We start from the raw sequence: 11,028 nt of genomic DNA on the forward strand, positions 1-11,028 counted from the left end.
GATGTCAGAAGAACTGTTTCTCACATTCTTTTGAAGCAGACAAAAGGTCAGTGTTAATTGCAATATGTTGTAAATCATATAGATTACTTTCAGGAAGATATTTAAAGGAGATATCTTGTATGTGACATTCATTCCTCAGCCAGCCAGACATGGATGAAGTTTAATTTATAAAGAACTAAGAGGATGGAAGTCTTTTGCAAAATACTGAATTTAATGAAATTCTTCTGTTTTGTTACCAATTTACAGATACCATCTTTTCTTACTTATTTATGGAGAGGTGTATTAATCATCACATGCAGAGTTGCAAATTCAGCAGAAACACAAATTATCAGCCCTAAAACTCAAATTCTTTCTTAGGATCTGTAAAGCTAAAAGTTTTGAATAGCTCAGATAGAACAAATGGACAAGAAAAGATAATGCATCTTTTGAAACACAAACCTGCAAAGATGTTATGCTCAATTACTCTGACAAAAGATTTGGAAACCAACAATATCCCCTATGGAATACCGCAGATAAACTAGAATGCTAAATCAAAAGCTCCAAGTTAAGCAAGAATAATATAGCATGAGCCACATTAAATGCATATCATCCTTAAAGCTAGAACTCACTTGGATATTTAATAAAAATCTATCCCTACTTTCATGAAGGGAAAAAAAGAGCTCAAACTGCATGTGAACAGAATACAACTACCACCTGGATATCACGTGGAGGAGCAGTGGGACTGGGCAGGTTGCATCCTGGCTTTTGGTCCTCTAGTGATTAGCCAAAGAGTTATAATGTTGTTTTGTGGCCCTGAACAAAGCTTCAGAGAGCAATCTTTCAGGCTTATGTTAATAGACAACAAAAAACTCTGCTAGAGCCTGAAGCCAGGAGGAAGCTGAGTTTGGGAAGCTTTGGAGAAGCCTAAGTATGGCTGACACGCCAGCAGCCAACAGAAGGTCCTGTAATTGAAATGAAGACTTCTAGCAAGCTACTGGATAAAGGTGCTGAAGAACCCTCAGGGCTGACATGTTGTAATGGTACTTTCCAGCTTGTTTTATTTTCAAAGAATGCCCCCACCAAGCTGCAGAGGGAGCAGGGTTTGCATACAAACAAAAGCTTCCATCTCCGGGGAAAAAACGGATGCATCCAGCCACCTACTGGGGGACCAGGGCACAGGGATTACTGGGGAGAGAGTGTCCAGACAGTTGTGTTCATCATTGCATCACTGTAGATGTCTGGGAGGCCGCTGCACTTGGGACACATCCTCCCCAATACTGACGCTGAGTAACCAGAAATGGAATGTAGTCTCTTTCTGTGGGATGGGAATGATGTTGCCAAAAAAGCACTAAGAATACAAGTCCAATTTAGGACAGTCAGTTCTTATTATCTTCATTGTGATGTCAAGCCCATAATTCTGGCTGTATGGAAAAAAAGGGATCATCTTTCTGAATTACAAGCTTAACACACAGAGCTGTCACACACACAGGTAGGGAAGGCCAGGGTCTGGAAGGGTCTCCTTACATAACAAGTGGATATCAGACAGCTTGAGCTCCTGCCCTAGGGCAGAACTGATAGAGCTATACACATGGAAAAAATTAGGTTAATTGTGTTACCATTTTAATTTACCTGTTCTAGGTACTTACCCTGACAGTGATCAGGGGTTCATTATTCATCTGGGAAAGAATGAATTTGTTGATTGATGTTAAAAGCTGATGGGGAACTGAAAGGACAACAAACAAGGAAATATACAGAGCACACCACAGTGTTTTTAAAGTTAATGTTTTTTTCCCCATCAGGTAATGCAGGTATATGAAATAATAATGGTGTTAACTAAACAATTAGTTACTATTTGATGATGATAATGTACATCTTTCTGTAAACCTCTTCTTGACACTAGCAGAATCTACTCTGAATAAGGGGGAATCGTGTCCTATATGGAGATATCTGGCATATGCAAAGTGTTTATGCAATCCAGTCCTCTCACAGAATTAATTTGATCTCTCCGATTTGAAGCATACATTCCTCGTTATCCATGCTCCCTGTGTGCTTTTATCACTTGAAGATGCAGCATGTTCTATTTTGCAGCATTTTGCCCGCTGAATGAGGTAAGAGCAAGGACCTAATCATGGCAGCCTACCAACTATCACTGTTGTCAAACTAGGGCTGTGTTCAGTGTGGGATGCAAACAGGCACTCATCCTTCCATTTATGAACACCAAAATTCACAATGACAGGTAGCTGTTAGAGAACTTTCACTTCTAAATTAATAAGTAAAACAGAAAGAAAAGCTAAAAAATTAGAGACAGTTACTAAGATACTCCAGTGAATAGTACTGATTGACAAATCCATTCCTAAAATTCAGAAGTAAAATTAACTGCACTTATTGCATCAATCAGTGACATTGCAGTTGGAAAGTACGGGATGAAAGATGAACAAATGATATGAAAGATAAAGGCAGAATGTAATTATAATATAAAAATATTTGCAAGTTATATTTCATACAAGAGAAATAGATCCTTGCCAATTCGAAAACTTTGTATCACCCAGAGGGAGAGGATAATTACTTACCTTAAAACTTTTTCAAAAAGCTCTAATGCAACAGGATAGCTATAAATCAAAATCAAATTAAAAGAGATTATGGCAAATGACTCAATGCAATGCAATCTTATTTTTTCTGAAGGGATTTATTTACACAGATTAACAATGTGAGAGATTGACACATTCATTGTAGGAATATCAATTTCCTAGATTCTAAGCCATCAGTGCTATAACCTTTAACATGGTTTGAGATAAGCCTATGTCAGCATCTATAAAACAGGGCCTGTCTAGATGTTTGGCCTAGTGTAATAAACCACTTCCTCCTTCTGTGTAAACATGTATTCCTTTACAGCCCCTTTCCTTTAATCCAGCATTTTCTATTTCCCTCCTTTTCCGTGCAGGTTCTACCTGCAGATCTAGAGGAATTCCCAGGAAACTTTCCCAAGAGATTCCCCTGAGGAAAACAAAAATATTTCTCTGGAAATACGCTAAGGATTAAAAAGACTTGTCTGGAGGGAAATTAGTGGTAGCATTGCCTGGGATTACACTGGAGACTTAACAGATGACTGACAGCTTTGCTTCCTCTGCTCATGCAAACTAAGGTCCATTACTCCAAGGAAGAGCACCGCACCGAAGGACAAGATTGCAATACACAAACACACACAGTTACACATGCACACATAAAACACATTTTCTTTGCTGATTTCTGTCATTAGGACTGTATTCCTGAATTTAATAATCGGACACATCAGAGCCACAATCCTAAACAGCCATCTCATTTACTGCCTACGTTTCAGTTAACTTCACTTTTTCCAGGCTGATCCACAAACACTGCTAGTTTTTCCCTTAAGTTTTGCTTTTTCTAGCCTTCAAAATCTCATATTTGTTTTCCCTATTTCTTCCATGAGGGGGATTATCTGTAACTTAACAAAGAGGCCAGAGGCAGTGAGATTGGACTAATATAGAAAGGACTCATATAGTATTTCCACACCTTTTTAAAATTCTAGTTGCCCACAAGCAAGCTGTGCTCAATACTCTTCTACAAATACAACAAGCATCTAAAACATAGAAACAATGTCTTATTCCATACAGTGCACCTTAAGCACTGTGGTGTTTTCCCTCTGAAAATAAGACAGGAGGAATTATTAACAGGGCACTGAGAGAGATGCTCATCTAGTTAACGAAAAAGGCACATTCACTTTGTTCAGCCATGCCACATATGGATACCTGCTTCCTGTATCTCTCATCACAGTGACAAGGAGCAAGACTTCTCCTGCTTGCTGTGAAGCCTTCTGGATCACTGGAGATGATGCTCATTCAGAGTCTGGCTCCACAGATTCTGCTGATCTGCGTGCAGGCTTGTAAGGAGTGAGCAGCCACACAACAGCTGGCAGAGGAAGGCAGGTCAGAGAGCCTGGGATGCACACGCAGGACCTGTGACAAAGGTAATGAGATATCAATAACCAAACCTGTGAGTATAGCACAGCTGTTCTTTACCAGTTCTAAGGAACAACAAAAGACTGGCACTGCCAGAGCATACTGGATTCTGAACCTCCTCAGCAGTTGTCCTGAGCATGCCCTACATGACCAGGTACTGCTGGAGTACCGTGTGTGTAAGGACAGATCTAATGAATGCACGACTAGGTTTTCTACACCACGGTGTGGCTCTGCCCTGAGATCAAAAGAAGGTAAATGGCTCAGATAGCAAGAAAGGTTGACCATTAGAGTCCAAATAATTCAATTTACAACACTGCAAATCTGCTAGCGCATAATTTGTTATCATCATTACTGCGCCTATCCCAACCCACCAATGACCTCGGGAAATTTTCAAGAATATTACTTCTATTTTCTGTCCTTTCATCCCTAATGTATACAGACAGACCTAGCTATATCTGCAGCAAGAGAAGCCATTATGTCTCAAGAACAGAAATGACCACTCCCATTATCTGAATGCCAAATTTCATACATTCAGTTCTCTAGTCTCCCACACTGTATCCTTTCAGCTAAGCTACTAAATGAGATGGGCTCAGATCTCTAAAAAGGATAAAAGCAACATTTTTGTCAAGTACATCATGAAACCATAGCAAGAAAAGAATAACTGACATGCTAAAATACAAAAAAAAAAAAGCCATTATATTTAAAATCTCTCACAAAGCATATCACATTTATTATCGTGAATAAATTTACGGATTTACCATCCATCAAATACTAGGCTTTATTTTTCTGTATAAAATAAATACAGCCAGAGTATGTGATTATGACTTCACCATTATTTTCCAAAATCATTTAATTTAAACAAAGATGCCTATTCACCTGATAAAAGTAAAAATAGAGAGAACGATCAAATTAGTGTAAACCTTAATCACGCTGTACACAAAGATAACACAGGTAGACTTTCTTGTGAAACTGCTGGGTTTTATCACTGTTTAATGATTTGTTGCACTATTTATAGGATAAACAATAAATCTAACATGATTCATCATATTAGCCAATAAATCATGGGACAAATCATTAGGCAGAGTGATAAAATCAAGTGTTTTAGAAATAAGTTAATCTACGATGCCAATGTCTAATCTAAACAGTTGCTTAAAAACCCTATTTACTAATCATTTTTACATAAAGAAAGACTGATGATTATGTAGATTAAACGTGTACTTATTCCTATAAGCAGTAGATAATCACATGTTCTGTGCTGGTCTGTTTAGAAAGGAAAAAAAAAGATCTAAAAAATCCACTGTGGAAAAAAAGTAACGTCATTTTGATTATCTTCATATGTTTGCAAAGGGCTTTCTTCACCTTGTTTGAGTCTGCTTTAGATTTTGGTGAAGAAATAGTTAAGTAAAAGCATGCTGCAAGGTTACTGGACAGATACTATCTTTTAGCTATGCGTTCCATAATATCCTAATTAACAATTTCATTAAGACATGATGGCTGGTTCTAATGCTTCTTCACTCTTTAGTCTGAATGTAACTCTGTACTCTTTCTCGTTTGTGACAACTGTGTTTATAGTTTCTCTACCCATAGAGCTTCATGGCACTTTGAATTATGCTCAAGAGTATATGGGCATCACGTCACATTTGTGTGCCTGATATCATACATGACTAGCTGCGCTCCAGCCAGGGTCCTTAATGTACATTCTACAGATGGACTACCCTCTGAATGCTTAGCCAGATATTAAGTTAAATCTTTTTGGAGTCAAGCTTGTTTCGCATCAGTTATACAAACATATTGGTTCCTTTAAAAGGACAAATGCACTGAGAGCAAGACAGGGAATCTAGGTCGGAAATCTAGGAAAATCGTTTTAAATTTTAGTTTAGCCTTTAAATTTGAAAATCTCTTCTTTGGGAATTATTGTTATCTGTGGAGGGTTTGTTTTCATTTGCTTTATACCAGAGAGAAGTAGCTGAGCACTATTTATCAAGAAATATGTAAGCCGTATGGTTGGCTCAACCATGAAAGAAATATAAACAGCAAGGCGAGCTCCTTCTCTCTCCCTTTCTGTTTTGTATTAAAATGCAACAAACCTGACAAGATAGTGACAAACCAACATGATATTTTCTAGTCCAGGATTTTTCTGAAAAAGGAAAAAAACGTTAACATCTGTGTGCTACTGTCTATCTATTTATCACATTGGGACTGTGTCATACACACTGCACCTTCTCGATAAGGCTAATCTTGAGAGCGTGGCGTCTTCCTCTAACAGAAGGAATACGTTTGTGTAAGAAAAGCATCTGTAATTAGGACTGTGACCAACTGTTTGCTTGTCAAGCAGAGTCAGGTGAACAAGGCCCTCCAGCTCACCAAGTGCATTGGGGAAGGGAGAGGCAAGCCTGGCGCTGGGAGGAGGCTGTGGCAGGAGGCTGAAGGAGGCAGAGAGGATAGAGCTGGGTTTGTTGTTTTCTTGTTGTTGCTTTCTTTTTTTTTCCCCCCATCTCATTCCATACTGCACATTTTGTAAAAGATGTCTGTGAGATGGACTGCATGGAGGGGATATCAATTTGATGCTTTATGCAGCCTAGCTGGGGATAATTTGTTTGTAGCTTTATTTGGTTTTTTATGTCAGAAGTCCCACCCATATAAAATGCAATAACCAAGCACACACCAGAATCATACGCTTGCAGTCCCTTGTTATTCTTTTAGAACCTGCTTATCTTTTGCTTTGCTTTTTCCTGATGACACTTAAGGTCAGATTTCTAAAGGCACTTAAGATGCCTCATTTTATTGAAATCAATGGGAGAAAGGTGCTTAAACATCTTTGAGGAACTAGTCCTTTAACGTTTTTTAACAGTGCCTCAGATGAGGGTACATCCCAGAAAACATAATAATTACATTCCTTTATTAACCATGGTGTGTTGAGATAAGATAGAATCAAGTCCTCAGACTGATCCCCTCTCAATGATTTCCTAAATGAGATCAGTTCCCACTCACATCCCAAATGACCAAGAGTGGCTAAACCTCAGCAGTGAAGTACATTTACATCCTTGAAACTGAAATCACCTTTCAGACACTTCTCCTGGTGTTGCTGATTCGTATGATTTTATTGAGTCTCAAAATGCTTGGTGTTTTTCTTCAACACTCAGCTGTAATCATTTTAACTAAAGGAGGACATTTCCTTTTTCTCTTTAGGTAAAAAGGAAGCTCTTTTTTCCTTTGGGAACTTATCTCACACGGTAATTATGGAACTTCAGATAAAAGAGGATTCTTTCTTTGCAATTTTGCCCTCATGTTTCTAGTCTTGTGGATTTGCACAGATTTCTGTCAGTGCTTATTTCTACCTTTGGTTGAACTAGGGTCACACTGGGTACGATTTGGGGTAATTTCTCCTATTGTGGGGACATATCCCCATCACCTACTGTCTCCTACAAGGTTAACATTCACATTCTCCTCTCACTTCTTGTCTCCTCTAAACATATTCCTCTCCAGTTTCCTTCCCATCTTCCACTTTTCTCTTTTTATCTTTCATTTCTCTCCAGCTCTGCACACACAGTTCTCTCTCCTCCATTCTCTTTCACATCTGACTTTCATTTTTGCTACTGCAAAGCAGTTGATCAACATCAGGTACAGCCAACCACCTCTGCAGCAGTAAGCATCTGACACCAGTACCCCACAGCTCCATGTACAGCACTACCAGCTGTCAGAACAGCAAAGGGTTTGAGTTCAGACTCATTCACTATAAGAGACCCTCTTATAGTGTTATAGTGTAAGTCTTAGGTTTTCACACTACTTGCCTGAAACCTCCAATACAAGAGGATTTGTGTTGTTGCTGTTGTTTTATTTTCCTTTATTTCTTTCTTAAATTCATTTCCTTTCCTCTTTGAAAACCTTCAGCTGAATGTCTGGAAATCTCACTCAGCACGTGTGGTATGTGAAACGCACAGATGAGTTTGTAATATATATTTTTTTAATCCATAACTACTGGGAAAAAAGCTGTACTTCTGTCCCATTCCTGCAGAAGCGTGGCCTGGTCACACCACCCCTCCAGGGTAACCATTCCCAATGCCTGCTAAACCACTTTTAACACCATTCTGTGTAATAGCAGCTCAAAGCATAGTCCTTGTGTGGATTAAGCAAGAACATCTATGCAAAATACACAGAACAGTTCTGTACTGAAAGAAACCCAGTAGTTATCTCAATAAAGATTGTCTTGAAAGATGCTTCTTAAAAAACTAAATTTTTCAGTTATTATGATGAGCAAAACTACCCCAAAGCTCATTCACCGATAAAATTTTAATGTTCCAAGTCCCTACCATGTCCAGAAAGCTGGTTGAAATCAGCGGGCGCTCTGATACACAGAACCAAGGCTACCTCATACACAGCACCACAATGTTTGTCCATTTCACCCAGATGTTTTCAGAGCAGTAACCAGGTGACATGGGAAAGGCACGGCTGAAATACTGAGCAGCACTAAAGCAGTATTCCCACCAGCATTTCTATAGCCAGATTTCAGGGTCAGGGATTAAAAGGGTTCTTATCTAAAACATCCAAAATTATTTCTAATGTAGTCTTGCAAAGACATTTTACAGGGAATTACTTTTTAAAATATATTTTAAACAGAAACGCATCACCATATTTTCTGTGGGCTTGAAAGCTTATGTTAAGTTTCCAAATAAGTCAATTCTATAAAGATAACATCTTTTTTTTTTAATTAAAAAAAGTGTTGCAAGTTAATACTGTACATAACAAATAAGTCTTAATTAAAAATTAAATTGAAATCTGTTTTGGCTGATCACCGCTGAACTGGAAATATTTTAAAGCAGGATTTTCAAGAGCTCTCAAATATTCAGGTCAAATATTCAGGTATTTAGCACATATAATTAGGTTAAAAAACAACAGAGACTTCTGTTCACCAAAGTAAAATAAGAATTTACCGGAGCGCTTGATGTCCATCTCTTCTTACTGTGACACTGACGACTGTATTTCTATACATGCTTAGCACCCAAACTGCTGAGTCCTCTGGGAATCTGGATGTGTTTTGACAAACAGTATCTGAGCACAGGTAGAAATTCTGCTGTGTTAGAATGGAGCTCCAGCTGCGGATGATGGACTATGCTGAAAATCTGCCCTGTAACCACCAAGATTTTATTGCCATTTTTTTTTTTCCCTTACAAAGTTATTCTATGAGGGATGCTGTATTGCACATAGTACGTGTACTTCTATAAAAACTGGATGGTCTTTCTTCCACACACGACTTCAATTTTCTGATTGCCTCATTATATATACCTGATAACTATTCTACGTGCAAGGACATTCAGATCACTTAGGCCACGTGGAAAAGCCAGCTGCAGATGAAGACAGAATGAAAATCATCCGGAGAGATCAGCGCACAGTCAAGTCTGCTGACCCATTAGCCTGTTCATTACTGACAGAGGTAAATAGCTGTAAGAGCATTAACAATGAGACCTGAGGCAGTCATAAAGTCCTACCTAAGGTGATGTGAGATATCGCCCTATACTTTTAACACATTATAAAGAATCAATAAAAGCCAAAGTCAGCAAAGTGAATACATGTCATATTTAAATCTAATTAAAGGTTATTTTTGTACAGATCTCTAGTACCCTTCAGTAGGGATAATTTCATCTTCCAGTCATGATCTCTCTGCACGCATTCAACATGGCACACTACTGAAAGCACTCTGCTGACTAAGAGATAATGACTCTTTTTATTGTGTTTTGATTCATATTTTATAATAAAGGAAGTTTTAAAGTTCTCTTTGGAAATATTATCTCTATGCTTTGTTAAGAAGAAAAAGCATATAGGGTCTTCCAAAAAAAGTCTTTTCATAACCTAACATGTATATTTTCTGTTCCAAACATGCTACTGCAATAAAGCAGTTTATGTAAATATATATATATGTATATATATAAAAAGCTGTCAAAACCTGCATGAGTTGTTTCAGCAGTTAGAATGAGAACCAGCGACAATGAAGATGTGCTACCTTCCTATCTGGCCATGTGCCACAACTCAGAAGAGGAGTCCATCGAGGACACGCAGTACATTACCCTGTTGAGTAAGCTATCTTTTTTTTCGTAAAATAAAACATTTTTGACAAGCAACTCATCTATAGCCATTTCACACAGCTTTTCTTTCATTTGCATTCTCATTATAAAATGTGATTTTATAAAATGGAACGTGGAAGTGCTCACCACACACTAAACACGCTGAATCCCACATCCGAGGTGATAATCCAAACCGAGCTGACAGCAGATAGAATGCAAGATCTGTGATTGGCAATTTAAACAACACTAAGTGAAATATGAGCAGCAACATCACATCACAAATCATTGAAACAAAGGGACTCAACCTTTTTCAGGTTAACTTAATGGGGGCTGGACAAGACAAGAATGGACACTTTACAGGAAATGAAATATAAAGGGAATGTTCATAAACACTTTAACCATTTTGGAAATTTTATAGGAGCAATATAATGCATTAACTATCATTTTATTGAAGAAAGAATATGTTTTGGCTCATCTCAGTGCTCAGATTTTATTGTTAGGAATTCTCCAGGTTTATAAGTGCATGATGCCAAGTTTTAAACATAATGTAATGGAGTCCATTTTCCAGCCAGTTCCAGAGACCCTGGAACGCAGAAGTTATTAACAAATAATGGGCTTTTTGTGCACTTTGGTCTTTTAATTTATTTACTGCACTTCAGTTTGTAGAGCATTCCTCACTCACAAGAAAGCACAGAAAACGGCAGTGCAAGCATTGCCTACTCTGCTATGTACCATGTGCTTGGGTGACGTTTCTAAAGGAAGAAAGCGGGTGTGCGATTTCTGGTAGCTGCTGCTGTCAGCTTTTTTCTTTTTAATATTTTGAAATTTGGCACAAATGAAAATGGAATGTATCAGACAATACGGAGGCTGGAACAACTTAGCTCAGATCAGAATCGGGTTTTTTTTTAACTTAAGAAAAGTTCTTGCCCGACATCGATGATAAGGAAAATGAATGCATTCCAGAAGTTTTTAGAGGAACCACAGGAATTAGAGGCAGCACCAAATAATTATAA

The 11,028-nt window shown here is 38.1% G+C and overlaps 1 long non-coding RNA gene across 1 annotated transcript in view; it reads right to left on the minus strand.

Annotated features, from left to right (window-relative positions):
• Nucleotides 976-11,028, minus strand: part of LOC110404217 — a 214,642-nt gene continuing 204,589 nt past the window's right edge. Inside the window, exons 11-13 of the long non-coding RNA XR_002442109.1 lie at nt 3,747-3,953; nt 2,550-2,588; nt 976-1,702 (exon numbers count right to left, since the gene is read on the minus strand). This is a non-coding gene — a long non-coding RNA (uncharacterized LOC110404217). The remainder of the gene's footprint in view (nt 1,703-2,549; nt 2,589-3,746; nt 3,954-11,028) is intronic.

Source organism: Numida meleagris, chromosome 10 (assembly GCF_002078875.1).
Source record: "Numida meleagris isolate 19003 breed g44 Domestic line chromosome 10, NumMel1.0, whole genome shotgun sequence".
NCBI classification, from domain to species: Eukaryota; Metazoa; Chordata; class Aves; order Galliformes; family Numididae; genus Numida; species Numida meleagris.